The sequence below is a fragment of the Macrobrachium nipponense genome, chromosome 39 (assembly GCF_015104395.2).
Source record: "Macrobrachium nipponense isolate FS-2020 chromosome 39, ASM1510439v2, whole genome shotgun sequence".
Classification (NCBI taxonomy): domain Eukaryota; kingdom Metazoa; phylum Arthropoda; class Malacostraca; order Decapoda; family Palaemonidae; genus Macrobrachium; species Macrobrachium nipponense.
The window spans coordinates 17,619,389-17,634,172 of record NC_061099.1 but is presented as its reverse complement, the minus strand read 5'-3'; the positions used below and the strand labels follow the sequence as shown (position 1 = coordinate 17,634,172).

The window sequence follows — 14,784 nt, the reverse complement described above, 5'->3', positions numbered from 1 at the left end:
ATATTCGAAAAATATGATATTGTCATGATACAATAAAGTTTGTTCATACTTACCTGACAGATATATATATAGCTGTATTCTCTGACGACCGACAGAATTTCAAAACTCCCGGCAAACGCAGTGGTCGGCTAGGTGGTTAGTACCCATTCCCCGCCGCTGGGAGGCCCGATACCGGGAACCATTCCCATTTTCTATTCAGATTTTCTTTACCACTGTCCCCTGAGGGGAGGTGGGTGGATACTTGATTATATATATCTGTCAGGTAAGTATGAACAAACTTTATTGTATCATGACAATATCATTTTGTTCATGACACTTACCTGCCAGATATATATATAGCTGAATCCCACCATTGGAGGTGGGAAGGGACAGAATAGAAGGATTTTGGAAACATTTCACATGCAGATGATTGACATCTTGGTTCCCTACCTGTTAGCATAGCTGACTTCGTGATTACTGTCACCCAAGCCTGCTTCTGCTTAACTAGAATTTCCAGCAAGGTAGTGACCTGTATAGCTGGATAGTTCTAGTCATGGACGCGTCTGAGAACAACACTAGGTCTGGGCTCAGAACTTTGAGGGACATCCCTTCCGATAGCTTGACGGGATCGGACCACCACTTCAAATGCTCTTTGATCGATTGAGGGATTCTCAAAATCTCGTCTAGGTCTTTCTTGTTCTTCCAGTTGTCTGCTAGGAAAAACTGAAGCTGTCTGAGGTGCAGCCTTCCCAGAGAAACAAATTTCTCCAGCGAGGAAATGGTCCCCAGCAGACTCATCCATTCCCTTGCCGAGCATATTTCCTTCTCTAAGAAGACCGATACTTTCTCTAAGCATTTTAGCTGACGTTCTATGGATGGAAATGCTTGAAAAGCCACTGAATCCATCTGAATCCCCAGATAGACGATGGACTGTGTGGGAATCAGATGGGACTTCTCGAAGTTGACCAGAAGGCCCAGGTCCTTCGTCAGCTGTAATGTCGTATGTAGGTCCTCCAGACACTGTTCCTTTGACGTGGACCGGATCAGCCAATCGTCTAAATAGAGTGAGACTCTTATCTTTGAGATGGAGCCATCTTGCTACATTTCGCATCAGAAGCGTGAATATCATAGGGGCTGTACTCAGCCCGAAACAGAGAGCTCTGAATTGAAGACCTGTCCTTCAAAACGAATCTGAGGAACTTCCTGGACCGAGGATATATCGGAACATGGAAATAGGCATCTTGGAGATCCAAGGACACCATCCAATCTCCTGGTCTCAGGGAAGCTAAAACAGACTGTGCAGTTTCCATCTTGAATTTTATTTTCCTTACAAAAAGATTCACCTGCTTACGTCTAGGACAGGTCTCCATCCTCCCGAGTGCTTCGGAACAAGGAAAAGCCTGTTGTAGAAGCCTGGAGAGTTCCGTGACACGACTCTTTCTACTGCTCTCTTTCCAACATCTGATCCAAAAGGTCTAATAATATCTGTTGCTTTGAATCCTGATAAGAGGGCGAAAGGTCTATTGGTTCTATGCTTAATGGTGGTTTCGATAGAAACGGGATTTTGTAACCTTTCTCGATCACTTCGAGTGACCAAGAGTTCGCCCTCTTATCCTCCATGCTTCGGCGAATAGAGCGAGTCTCGCCCCGACTGGTGTCTGGAGGGCCGAAAAGTCATTTCTTTCCCCTGGTTTTTGAGGGGGCTCTGCCCCTAGGGAAACTCCTCCCTCGAGCAGCAGCTCTTGAAGCGGCCTCTTCCACGAAAGGGCTTATAATTCTTCCTAGAAGCTTGCGTGGTTCTTGAAGACATCTGATCAGCAGGACGTTTCGAAGACCGAGACAATAAGTCCTGCGTCGCTCGTTCTTGGAGATTTACTGATAAATCCTTTACCATCGATTGTGGAAAAAGATGAGCAGAAAAGGGAGCGAACAACAATTCTGCTTTTTGCGCTGGCGACACTGACTTAGCTGTGAAGCTACAGAAGAGTGCGCGTTTCTTCAGGACTCCCGACGCAAAATGTGATGCCAGTTCGTCGGAGCCATCTCTTACTGCTCTGTCCATGCATGACAAAATATTCGCTAAGTCCTCCAATGAGATGGAATCTGGGCTTCTAGACTGAACATCCAAGACGCCCAAACACCAATCTAGAAAGTTAAAAACTTCCAAAGTTTTATAAAGGCCTTTGAGATGGTGATCTATCTCCGACATTGTCCACGAAACTTTCGCTGATGCCAGGTAAGATCTTCTAGGAGCTTCCACTAAGTTGGCGAAATCCCTTGTGCGGAAGCGGGGATTCTCAAACCTGCTTCCTCTTCTGTCTCGTACCACTTCCCCGATCTTCCACTAAGCCTTGTGGGGGGTGGAAGTGCAAAAGAAGTCTTGCCCTTTGTCTTTTTGGATTCCATCCAATCATGGATTCTTTTAAAAGCCCTTTTAGTCGAGAGCGAGGTGGCCATTTTGACAAAATTTGGAGTCTTCCTTGCCTTCGAAGAGGTTAGTTGCGAAGGTGGAGAGAGAGGAACTGGAGCTCAGGAACTTCTCGGGAAACAAATCTTTTAAAAGACGAGTCAAAGTCTTATAATCCACAGAGGATGAGGTTGTAGGATCCTCCTCCTCTTCCGAAACAGCCTCGCTTGACGATTTATTTTCTAATGGAGACATAGCCTTATTCTGCATTGAACGAGAAGAAACCAAAGTTTCACCTCCCTTTCGAACCGTAGGTTTGTGTTGAAATCAATTTTGAAGAGGAGAGTCTGCTATGTTCTCCTAACCTTGACTTTCTCTCCGAATTTTCCAAACTGACGTCATACAATTTCTCTTGACGAGCACTGATATTGTAGTTCCTACTACCTTGAAGCATATGGCGCTTAACCTTCTGACTAGCGACCTGTTCTTTTCTCTCAGGGTGACTTTATGCATCGGACGCCTAGCGCCCTCAAAGCGTCCTCATTTACGTCCTGGAAAGCGTCCTCATTTGCGTCCTGGAAAGCATCCTCATTTGCGTCCTGGAAAGCGTCCTCATTTGCGTCCTGGAACGCGTACTGATATGAAGGACGACGAGCGTCCTTACTAGCACTACGCCTCGCGTCCTCAAAAACGTCCTCATATTCATCTTCATATCCTTCTTCTGAACTAATATCGTGCGTCTGAAGTCTCTCCAGCCGACGTTTCCGACCCCGAGCGTCCCGAGAAGCGTCCTTACGAGCGTCCTGGTTAGCAAAGCGTTTGTTTTGTTGAATATTCTCTTCCTGTAAGTCAAGATCAATTCCTCCCAATTTTATTTCTGAGCGATCCTTCTGAACGTTCTTCGACTCTGGGAAAAGACGACGGCGGCCGCCTGTGCGGCACCTATTGTCTTTTTCTTTACCGCCAATACTTCTAGAGACTCTCTCAGCAGGACTGCTTGCGCGTTCCTGATTGAGTCGATGAGGTCTAGAAGGCGACGGGTCAGACGAAGAACGAAGAGAAGCCGCAGGAGAACGTCTAGATTTCTTGACGGGTAGCCAAAGATCTTTTTTACGACTACGTGATCTTTCCTCTTTCTTGGCGAAAAACGTATCCAACTGTTGACGAATCGCTTCGAGAGTCTTTTTTTGATGGTGAAGAACCATATGATGGAATGAACCTTTGAGAAGAAGATGGGCGAGGGGACGCCTTCTTCCTTCTCTCCGGACTCGAATCAGGACGCTCAGAAAGCGCCCTAAATCTCTTGTGCGGGATACTGTCTTCGAAGTCTTCCGGAGAAGACCGAAGCGTAAATCGAGGCGGAGGACCGCTCTCGATCTCCCGATGAAGCGTCCTCTTCCATCATACCTTTCCTAAGAGGGCGAGAAAGACGATGGCCGCCAGTGCGACGTCTTACGTCTTCCTTACCACTCTCACTTGGAGAGGCTGCGTACTCTTCCGTAAGACCTTTCCTAAGAGGGCGAGAAAGACGATGGCCGCCAGTGCGACGTCTTACGTCTTCCTTACCACTCTCACTTGGAGAGGCTGCGTACTCTTCGTAAGACTTTCCTAAGAGGCGAGAAAGACGATGGCCGCTTGTGCGACACCTTACGTCTTCCTTACCACTCTCAGTCGGAGAGGTCTTCCGAGATTCCCACCCACGGTGAGGTGAGGACGTCTCGGAGAGAAGCATTCCTTCAAAGTTCGAGCTTGCGCGCGATCTTTGGCAGCCTGGGATGCGTCTTCATGGATCTGCCGAAGGGTCGCCAGACCGTGTTTAATTCCTGTAACCCTCCTTCGGCCTTCGACATGTCCATTCCCTGTGTTCTGGGAGTCTGACAGAGGTCTCAACCTGGAGGCATTATAGGACCGATCTGACGCCCCCTCCACTTCACTAGGGGCACTAACATTATCACTACACTTTTGCACATTAGATTGTAGCACTTTCATTTTCGATTCAAGGTTCCGAATCGATTCTAAAATGGTAGAAAGGGCATTCCCTTCTGTAACAATCACTTCCTTATCTGAAGGAGAAATTATAGGGTTATGCGTAACATGTTCTACATTTATGTTAGATTGAGCAACCTTACTTTGACTTTTAACAGAAGCACTCCTGGAGGAAGACCTCCTAATTCTGTCACGCTCAAGTCTACGAATGTAAGATTCATACACCTTCCATTCGACATCAGTTAACACTTCACATTCTTTGCACCTATCATCCAACAAGCAAACATGCCCTCTACAATTCACACACACTGTGTGAGGATCTACCGAGGCTTTTGGTAGCCTCACCTTACATTCTTCTACACCACACACCCTGAAACTAGTAGAACTAGATCCAGACATCTCAATTCTAAGAAAAATCAAAGCCAAAATCAAAATCCAAACCACAATAGCGTATGCCAAATCACTAAGCCATGTCCGAAACCAAAAGACAATCAAAGAAATACTCAAGTGACAAATGAAGTTTTCGAAATCCTAAGCGGAGGTCTGTAAACAGATGTTTACCGACCGCGGCGACAGAAGAAAATCTGAATAGAAAATGGGAATGGTTCCGCCGGTAATCTCCCGCCTCCCAGCGGCGGGAATGGGTACTAACCACCTAGCCAACCACTGCGTTTGCCGGGAGTTTTGAAATTCTGTCGGTCGTCAGAGAATACAGCTATATATATATCTGGCAGGTAAGTGTCATGAACAAAATGTTAATTAAAAAAAGCCTACCTTAAATATCATCAGTATTTACTGCTGAAGTCACAGCCATACAGATGGCTCTAGATATGATATCTGAGGCAAAAGCAAGTGTCTCTGTTATTTTCAGTGACTCACGTAGCGCTATAGATGCAATAAGACAGTATAAACCAGGAAACCAAATAGTACAGGAAATTCAAATAAAAATTCATCAACTCCTCCAATCAGGAATATCAATGGAAATATGTTGGATCCCAGCACACGTGGGAATAAAAGGAAATGAATATGCAGACTCTGCTGCCAAATTAGCCTGCACTATCCCTCCAACAATTTCACATGCCCCAGTGTCAGACTGGGTAAAATCTGTTAAAACATTGATTTACCAGGATTGGAAAGGAGAATGGGCCTCGGTGCCAACAACAAATAAACTTAAAAACATAAAAACTGAAGTACATGCATGGAGGACATCCTCACAGGAGGAAAGATCAAAAGAGGTGATCCTAGCAAGGCTCCGTATAGGACACACAATATTCTCACATGGTCACTTGATGTCAACACCACATGCTGACCCAGTGAAATGTAACAGATGTCAAACACCCATGACAGTACAGCATTTGCTTGTTGAGTGCCCAAATTGGACCCAGCAAAGATCTATTTATCTGCGGAGTTCGGAAATGAAAAGTATTCTTGCTGAAAGCAGGGATTTTTCAATTAATAAAATCATAAATTTTTTTAAATAAGACAGGTTTCTCTAATAAAGTCTAAATTTTTTTTTTTTTTTCTCAGGATTGATCCCTGAGAACCAGCCCGAGAAGAGTCTACTTGAGACTCAGAGGTCTGGAAAAACTAACCCCTATTAATAATAATAATAAGGTGCCAGAGGTGGAGTCTGACAGTACCACTCCATTCCCCTGCTAAAATGTACCAAAATTGTAAAAATTAAAGGCACATTTTAAGCCTTAACATCTCAATCATTGATTTTATTTCAAAAAGCTAAAACAAAAAGAACACAGCAGATTTTTAATGGAACCCTTCAAGCTTTGTTAGAACCACATTCAATAATAACATCACCAACTGATTAGTTTGTTTGTTTCTTTGTTTGTATTGCGTTTTTACGTTACATGGAACCAGTGGTTATTCAGCAACGAGACCAAGGGCTTTACGTAACTTCCGAACCACGTCGAGAGTGAACTGCTATCACCAAAAATACACATCTCTCACCCCTCAATGGAATGCCCGAGAATCGAACTCATGGCCACCGAAGTGGCAAGCAAAGACCATTCCAACCATGCCACTGATTAGTAATTCAAGCTCTATCGGCAATATCATGAGGTTTGACAATCTGAGCTGACACATAGTTGATCTGGATAGTTTTAACTTGGAGAAGCTTCTCTCACAACTAGCAATACTTATTCCAACAATTAAGAACAATCTCAACATTATAACAATATTTGGAACATAAATATCAAGGTTGAACTATTGAACAAACTGCAGAAGCTTAAGTGGTCCTCCTTTAACAACTTCGGCCTGCTTTTGTGATGTATTGATGAATTCTTGAAGCCGCCTTCATTCCACCTTGAACTCGCCCTTGTTGGTGTCATCAGGTTCACTGCCCAGGTCATAAATAGACTTGGCATCCAGAATTTTTGAAGGTTTCAAAAAGCAGAATTTGTTATCCACATCTTGGAGCTAATGAAATCTGAAAGAGTGGGGCTTCCCCCAACTACAAGACAGCGCTGCCCGGACCAAACCTGCCCTCACCTTAGTTAGACCACTGCTTCTCCACCCTTCCACTGAGATCCTCTCCTAATCTTTAGTTATCATCAAGGGGAAGAAGATATAACAGCCTGCAGACCAGCTAAACAAGAAGGAACTAATCTGAAAAACCATTTCAAATCTTGCTGAAGGTCAGTGAAGAATTCTCTACAATCCAGAAGGATAACCTCCAAGAGAAGACTCCCAACAGAACCCTTTCTTCAGCAATCCGAAGATCATGGGAGGAGAGACCAAGAAGGACAGCGATGGTCACACAGCTCTGTTCTGATGTTCACAACAAAAATCCATCCTTCCACAAAGAACATGTATGAAAATGTAAGCTGTAAAATTCCAAGGCTGGGATCAAGCAAGATAAACACAACAAACCAATTCACTCCTCAATAAGTGAAGCACCAATAAAAGCCTCCAAGCAAGTACAATTCCATGAATACAGCAGCTACAACACACTTCGACTCAACTATGGCAAAGAGAAAAGTAGGGATGACCTTCAAGTGAGTGGGAGATACCATCACACCTCAACTATCTGGTGATGTTAGTTTCCTTATTTCCAAACTTCAGTGACTAAAACACCTTGTACCAAAGTTATATCCCATACAAGATGAAGGTTCGTACCCACATACCGTAGGTAAAAACATATTATTTAAAATATTCAAGGCTGTCATACAGTTTAGATCGCTAATACTTAGGTATAAAAACTTAATTTGAAGGAGCATGAAACCAACATATAAAAAGAGGACCTTTCTCAAGTTTATCTTTAAACATGATATTGTTAAACTACAATAAAGTTTTGTACATACTTACCTGGCAGATATATACTTAGCTATAGTCTCCGACGTTCCCGACAGTTTGAATTTCAAATCTCGCGGCACACGCACAGGTAGGTCAGGTGGTCTACCTTACCCGCGCGCTGGGTGGCGGATGTACGAACCACTCCCGTAAGCTTGTCAGATTTTTCTCTTCCACCTGTCTCCTGAGGGGAGGCTGGGTGGGCCATTAATCGTATATATCTGCCAGGTAAGTATGTACAAAACTTTATTGTAGTTTAACAATATCATTTTTTGTACATGAACTTCCCTGACAGATATATACTTAGCTGATTGGCACCCTTGGTGGAGGGTAAGAGACAGCTCAATAATACAGGTAAGACGGGAAACAACTAATGTTGTAGGATATAAAACCTTGGTTCTCACCTTTTCAGGATGAAGACTTCAATAGATACTATCTCTGAGTCTGCATTGCCTGGAGAGCTACAGCTAGGACGTGACCTGATGCTGAAAGACTCTCGGATCTACCACTGGGATATGTGATCCCCTATTGTGGTAGAATCCAAGTCGGATGCTGTTAGAGGGACCTTGTCCGCTTACCTAACAGATCCTTACCACTACCTCTGCAAGGGAGCCAAACCCACCAGACCACCTAACCAAAATACAAAGGGTTAATATTACGACAAAAAAGAGGTGCCTCCTGCAACCTCTTTCAGACAACCAAAAAACAACAAAGAAAATATATAGTACATATAAAAAGGTAAAAAAAAAACATATAAAAAAGGTAGTAACATATAAAATTTACAGGGATAATTTCAGCTCCCCTGCCCCAGCACCGAATCCGCCGATACGAAAGACCCACCGGCGAAGCATTTATCATATGTGATTTTTACATCACGTAGGTAGTGGTTTGCGAAAACCGATTGGCATCTCCAAAAAGTCGCCTCCATCAAGTTCCGCACAGACATATTTTTTTCTGAATGCAAGCGAAGTTGCGATGGCTTCTCACCTCGTGAGCTTTCACTTTCAGTAGTCTAAACTGATCTTCCTTACAGGCAACATGTGCCTCTGTAATAAGGCTTCTCAGAAAAAAGGAAGAGCCATTCTTCGACATGGGCCGAGTGGGGTCCTTTACGGAGCACCAAAGTACATCTTGATTAGCCTTAAGTTGTTCCTTCCTCTTAAGGAAATACTTCATAATTCTCATAGGGCAAGAGTTCTTTCAGGCTCTTCCCCTACTAGAAAAGATAAACTACGAACTTCAAAGCTCCTGGGCCAAGGGCGTGATGGGTTTTCATTCTTTGCAGGAAACTTGGAAGAAACGAACATACCATAGAATCTTCCTTAAACCCTACATTGCCCTCAATAGCTTGGAGCTCACTCACTCTTTTAGCTGTAGCTAGGGCCAAAAGGAAGATAGCCTTCTTCGTCAAGTCCTTGAAAGAGGCTAAGCCAGGAGGTTCGAATCTAGACGATCCAAGGAATTGTAGGACTACGTCTAGATTCCAGTTCGGTACTACATGAGGACGCTTAATGGTTTCAAATGATCTAATAAGATCATGCAGGTCCTTATCATCGGATATATTTAAGCCTCTATGCCGAAATACCGCCGCCAACATACTGCGGTATCCCTTAATAGTTTGACACAACCAGATGACATTCTTCTTTGGGAGGAAAATAAGGAAATCCGCAATTTGGGTCACAGAGGTACTGGAAGAGGAAATGTTCTTCCTCTTGCACCAACGTCTGAAGACATCCCACTTTGACTGGTATACACGCAAGGTGGAAGGTCTCCTCGCTCTTGCGATTTGCTTTAGCAGCTGCTGCTGAAAAGCCTTTCGCTCTGACCAAACTTTGGACAGTCTGAAACCAGTCAGACTGAGAGCGAGGAGATTTTTTGTGGTACCTGTCGAAGTGGGGTTGTCTGAGTAGATCGCTCCTTAGCGGGAGCGATCTTGGAAGGTCCACCAACCATTCCAGTACCTCTGTGACCATTCTTGGGCCGGCCAAAAGGGAGGGCGATTTAAGGTCATTCTCGTTGAATCGGACTCTACGAACTTCTTGATAGTTAGCCCAGGATCTTGAAGGGGGGGAAAACGCGTAGACGGTCGAGTCCGTTCCATCTGAGAAGAAGAGCATCTATTGCTACTGCCTCTGGATCCGATATCGGAGAGCTTATAGGATCCAGCTCTTGTTTCTTTGACGTGCAAAGAGGTCTATGTGTGGCCTGCCCCATACTTCCACAGGCTCTGGCATACATCCAGATGAAGGGTCCACTCTGTGGAAGGACCTGATCTTTCCTGCTGAGGAGATCTGCTCTTACATTCCTTTCTCCCTGCACGAACCTGGTGAGAAGCTTGATCCTCTTTCTTCTGCCACAGAAGAAGGTCTCTGCTGTCTCGTACAGGGAGAAGGAATGCGTCCCCCTCCCTGTTTCCTGATGTATGCAGAGCTGTAGTGTTGTCCGCGTTGACCTGCACTACCGATCTTCTGACTTTGGGCTCGAAAGCCTTCAGAGCCAAAACCCACAGCCATCAACTCCTTTCTGTTGATGTGCCAGGCTACCTGGTCCCCCACCCAGGTACCTGACACTTCGTTGGTTCCCAGAGTTGCACCCCACCCCATGTCCGACGCGTCGGAGAACACCAGGTTGGGGGTCTGTGATTGAAGAGACAGTCCCTTCGCAAAGAGGTTGGATCTGTCCACCATAAGAGATGTTTCCTGGGATAACGACAGGGAGAAACGTCAAATCCTGAGAACGACGACTCCCAATTCCGATGAAGAAAGAATTGGAGCGGTCTCAGGTGCAACCTTCCTCCATGGAAACTAATTGCTCCAGAGAGGATAGTGTCCCCAGCAGACCTCATCCACTCCCTCACTGTGCATACTTCTTTCCCTAAGAAGGTTGTTACTCTCTCGAATCCTCGGGCTATCCTTTCCTGCGAGGGAAAAGCCCGAAAACTCAGAGAGTTCATCTGTATCCCGAGATACACACACTCTTGCTCGGAATTAGTGATGACTTCTTGAAATTGACCGAGAAGTCCCAAAGCCTTCGTCAATTCTAAAGTTACTTGTAAGTCCTTCAAACAACGATCTTCTGAATTGGCCCTTATTAGCCAATCGTCGAGGTACATGGATATCCTCACCCCTTTCAAATGAAGCCATTGAGCCACATTCCATCAAAATCCCCGTGAACACTTGAGGGGAGGGGCCGTCGAGAGGCCGAAACACAGAGCCCTGAACTGAAAAAATTTTCCCCCCCATCATGAATCTGAGAAACTTCCTCGAGGAAGGATGGATCGGTACGTGGAAGTAAGCGTCCTGAAAATCCAAGGAAAGCCATCCAGTCCCCTGGACGAAGCGCTGCCAGCACTGATGAAGGCGTTTCCATCGTGAACTTCTTCTTTTCTACGAAGAAGTTCAGGGCGCTTACATCCAACACCGTCTCCATCCCCCTGAGGACTTCGGAACTAGGAGGAAAAGGCGGTTTGTAGAAGCCCGATGAATGATGGTCTGTCACTAGTTTCGATAGCCCCCTTCTCCAGCATCTGATCTACTGTTAGATGGAGAGCTTGATTCATGATGGGGTCTCTGTACCTGGCCGTCAGTTCCCTTGGGATGGTCGTCAAGGGAGGTCTTTCGACCGAAAGGGATGAGGTAACCTCTCCTCAAAATAGAAAGGGTCCAAGGATCCGCCCCTTTTTGGGCCCAGAGCTTCTGCAAACTCTAAGAGTCTGGCGCCCACCGTTGTTTGAAGGACTTGCAAGTTATTTGGGGCTTTAACAGACTTGGCGAAAGTCTTACCCCTTCTTGAAGGTCTGACGAACCATCTAAACGTAGAGGCTTGCTTGAAAAATTGCAAAAAAGGATGCCCCGCCTCGAAAGGGTTCTCAGAACAACTTGCTTCTTTTCCTTCTTTCAGCCTTGGTAGGGAAGGAAGGGAAGGGCGAGGTTTTCCTTGCCGACTGTGCCAAAAGGTCCGGTGGGTGGCTTTGGCCGAAAGTGACCTCGAAATGTCCTGCACGTCGATGTTTCGGGAACAACTGAGTAGACAGAGGAGCAAACAGCAAAGAAGACCTCTTAGCATGGGAGACCGACTTCGTTAAGAAGGAACAGTAAACCGACCTCTTCTTCACGATGCCGGCCCCATAAAGGGAGGCGATTTCACTCGCTCCGTCTCTTACTGACTTGTCCATACAAGACAAAACACATATAAGATCATCTGGTGAAATTGACTCTGAGGCACTCAATTTTCTTGGCTAGGACTCCCAACGACCAATCAAGGAAGTTAAATACTTCTCAGCACTCTAAACATAACCTTTGAGCAATGATCCAATTCGTTCATTGCCCAAGTCGTCTTAGCAGAGTTAAGGGCAGTTCTCCTTGTCGAATCTACCAGTGCCGAAAAACATCCGAATCAGCCGAAGACGGTAGACCCAATCCTAAGGGCTCTCCTTGTTTCGTACCAGAAACCACGCGTCCTGATAACTTCGAAGGAGGAAAAGCGAACATCGTTTTCCCCGCTTCTTCTTTGGAAGCCATCCAGGAACCAAAACTCCTCAGTGCCTTCTTTCATAGAAGAGTTGGCTTCATCCTCACACAAGAAGAACTCTTCGCTGTCTTCGCCGTTGAAAAAAAGTGATTGTGGAGGAGGAAGGAGCCGTAGGCGTAAGGGAATCCCCAAAAACTTGTAAAAAAGTAGCTCTGTAGCTTCTTGTAAGAATAGACAGCAGCAGAAGTGTTCGGTTCCTCATCCGAACCTTCTAGGAGTCTTGTCGAGGCGAGCGCGGAAGATCCTTAGGTGACGAAGGGATCTAGCAGGAGTTGAGCGAGAGGTTGGAGAACGCCCTCTCTTAGAAGAGTTCACATCCACTGGAGAACGATGAGAAAGAAATCTGGGAAGTATACGATGAGACTTCCCTCTTCGAGGTATACGGAATCTCAGCCGAAGGAGAGGTAAGGCTCCTACTCCGATAGCATGACGAGGAATTATACAGGACTCTCGACATCCGGGCAGCGCTGCCTTAGCAGAGACGAGCGCCTGCTCTATACTCTATGCACCTCATCCTGGCTGCGAGCGGCTTGCCAGGAGAAGAGCGCCTTCAGATAAAGAAGCAGAGCGCTTGCGCGGCTCCTCCATACCTGTCCAGTTGCGTACGATCACGGAAGTTCTCTGACTGACGCTTAAATGCGCCTACTAGGTGAAGGGTTTTTTTTTTTTTTTTTTTTCTTTTTTGGTGTTGTGTTGTTTTTTTCTGCTTGCAGACTCTTGACGTCTAAACCAAGACCGGGTAACATTCATGGAAGAAGCTTGGCGTCTTCAAAACTAACGACGCGCCTACTTGGCGAAGGGCGCTTCCGGGCCTACTTCCTTTGGTAGACCTTCCGGGATTCCCGGTGCCGACCAAGAGACAAACGGTCAGGCGAAGTGCCGCCTAGAAGCGGGTGATAGCGCCTACACACGGAGAAGGGCGCTTGAAAGACTCTTGTTGTCTGCCACCCTTAGGTGAGAATAACTCAGGAGTATGACGCCTTAAAAGAGACCGAGCTGCCTACTAGGAGAAGCTATGTGCAGTAGGCTCTTGGCGCCTACCTTGCGGGGAGCGGCTAACAGTAGGCCGTCTATCATGCACACGACTCCTACCAGACTCTAGATGCCTGTCAGGAGAGAAGTCACGATCCGATACTCGAGGAGAGTGACATCTGGAAGAACGAACGCCTACTTTGTATAACGGGCGCCTTCTATAATCTTGAGGCTGCTGAGGAGAATCTCACGCGAGGGAGTTGAAGAAATCGCGTGATGAGCAGGTGCAGTGCGCTTACCGGAAGCGGGAATCCAATCTGGAGAAAAAACTTCTTTCTCCATAGAGCGTCCTACCGATGTTTGGCGCCTTGAAATTGAAAGAGAGCCAGCGAGCGAGGGCGCTCACGCTAGTGAGGGCGCTCCCGCCGAGCGAGGGCGCTCACTTGCGAGCCCCCACCTTCATACGAAACCTCCCCTCCCCATATGAAGGAGAACGATCCTCTGAAGAGCGGCGGCCTAGATCTCTTGATCGGAAGAGAAAACGTCCTTCTTCCTACGTGATCTAACTGCTAGAGAGTCTGCTAGCGCCGTGATCTGAGCTTGAAGTCCCGCGAGTACTCTCGTAGGAGAATCTTCTAATTCTTCCTCGGAAGCAGGCGCGAGCGCGGAGCGCGAGAAGAAGAACGATCACAGGATTTCTTGTGTTTCTTCGCCTCCACCGACGATTCTTCCGGGAAAACCTCCGGACTAGAAGCCAAAGGACTGCAGGGAGCCTTCCAAGCCCATCTTCAACGGGCGCGACGCATCCGGGGAGTTCCAACCTCTCTTCGGAGAGGGAGACGACGAAGAGGAGAAGCATTGGCGTAGGAGCTCCTTCTTGTAGCGATCCGAGGCAGCCTGGGAGCGTACTTCAGGATCTGCCGAGGGGACGCCTGACCGGTGGGGGCTCTCCCTAGCCCTCCTGCGGTTTCTTTCGACTTTCCTACTCCACTGGAACTGGGAGTCTGGAAGAGGTCAATAGGGCCTACGAGGCACTAAGGAGACGGTCAGACGCACCCTCCACAACACTGGGGACACTGCACTGATCACTAACACTCTCCTTACCTTCCCAACTGACGAATCTTCTGATCCACAGAACGATTCTTGGCTTTCAGAGCTGCCGCCTCCGAAGGCGAATCTCCGGCTTCGGTGCGGGGGGGAGCCGGGGCTGCAACTTGGGAAGAAGGTTCTAATTCTACGTTAGTACTATTAGGATCCACATCCAACTCACTCATTCTAGATCTGCTAGAACTTCTAGAGGAAGCCTTACGCACTCTATCACGTTCCAACTTCCTAACATAAGAAGAGAGCCTTATATTCTTCTTCATTCAATCCCTTACATTCACTACAAGGGTTAGCAAACGCACAATCATTCCCCCTGCATTTCATGCAAACCGTGTGGGGGTCTACCGAAGCTTTCGGCAACCTCACCTTACATCCTTCATTCACGCAAACCCTAAACAACACCGAAGTTTTAACTACCGATTCTAGATCAGACATCGTTAAAGAAAATCAAACTCAAAATCAAACCGGTCCACAATCAGCGTATGCCAAGCCAAACAAAGCGA

General features: G+C 46.4%; 1 protein-coding gene across 5 annotated transcripts in view; it reads right to left on the bottom strand.

Annotated features, from left to right (window-relative positions):
* Window positions 1–14,784, bottom strand: part of LOC135210161 (uncharacterized) — a 112,351-nt gene that overhangs the window by 89,024 nt on the left and 8,543 nt on the right. The gene's annotated exons all lie outside the window — the stretch shown is intronic.